The sequence below is a fragment of the Otolemur garnettii genome, unplaced genomic scaffold, assembly GCF_000181295.1.
Source record: "Otolemur garnettii isolate 467f Iridium unplaced genomic scaffold, OtoGar3 scaffold00018, whole genome shotgun sequence".
Taxonomy (NCBI): domain Eukaryota; kingdom Metazoa; phylum Chordata; class Mammalia; order Primates; family Galagidae; genus Otolemur; species Otolemur garnettii.
Window position 1 is genome coordinate 6,650,754 of NW_003852413.1, and position 1,368 is coordinate 6,652,121.

Below are 1,368 nucleotides of genomic sequence, written 5' to 3' on the forward strand. Positions count from 1 at the left end.
AAAAAAAAAAAAAAAAAAGAAAAGATACAAGGCAAGAGCCAGCCATAAGTGCTAAAATGCAGACTGTCTTTCTTAGGAAATTAGGGACAAGAGGAATGTAAGATGCTTCAGTGAGGAGATGACATTTCAGCTAGACATTAAAGAATGGGGAAAATTGTCTAAGAAAACACTAGATGCTGATGTGAAGAGAGCAAACCTGTTTAGGGTACACAGTAACTGGGGTGTTTGCTGGTTCAGGCAAGAAGTTCCTTTAGGAGCATGGTGGGAGATAAAGCTGGGAATTGAGAACCAAATTCTGTAAAATCTTAAATTCCAGCACAATTGTTAATTTCCACTTGATCACAGTCAGTTACAGATTGAGCTCTTTGTTCTACTACACACACACACACACAGAGTCTCACTACTGCACTTAACTAGTCCTGTACCTGATGCAGTTTTAGGGGAATTGATAAAGGGCTTTACCCTTTAAGGATGGATTTGAACAGAAGTTCCGGAAGCAGGTGAAAAGAAGGTTGGATTGGGGTAGAGGTAAAAAAGGAAGGGAGTGTGGTACTGAGGGTAATGGGTGAGGAAAGGGAAGGAGTCAACAGTGGGGGTTCACACCCAGCATCCTAACATTTTGGGAGGCCAAGCTGGGTAGACTGCCTGAGCTCATGAGTTAGAGACCAGCCTGAGCCAGAGTGAGACCTCATCTCTAAAAAAAAAAAAATAAATAAATAACTGAGTGTTATGGCAGGTGCCTATAGTCCCAGCTACTTGGGAGGCTGAGGCAAGAGAATGGCGTAAGCCCAAGAGTTAGAGGTTCTGTGAGTTGTGACACCATGGTACTCTACCAAGGGCTACAAAGTAAGACTCTTTCTCAAAAACAAACAAACAAACAAAAAACAGGGTTCAAACATGGGTGCCTAGGGTGAGGGGACCATTTATAAAAATAGAGAAGTCAGGAAGGAGAAGTGACGAGTTTGTTTTGCACTCATTTCTGTACCAAGTTAGCACTTACTACTGTCTTATGCAGTGATTCTTTTTTTTTCTTTCATACCTTGAGCCAGCCACAGCCTCCTCAAGGGTAGAATCTGCATCTTTACTTTTTCTCTATTCCTTCCAGGGTCTAGCATGCTGTTTGCTTCATTGTTTGTAAGTGCCTGAGACTTGGTGATTGACTAAGTTCTAAATTTTCTTTTGGTTCAGGACCCTAGCTTTGAAGGCTGACTCTTTCCAGCCTAAGTTATTTTATTTTATTTTTTAGAGACAGAGTCTCACTTTGTCACCCTTGGTAGAGTGCTGTAGCATCATAGCTCACAGCTACATCAACTCTTGGACTCAAGGGATTCTCTTGCCTCAGCCTCCCAAGTAGCTGGGACTACAGGC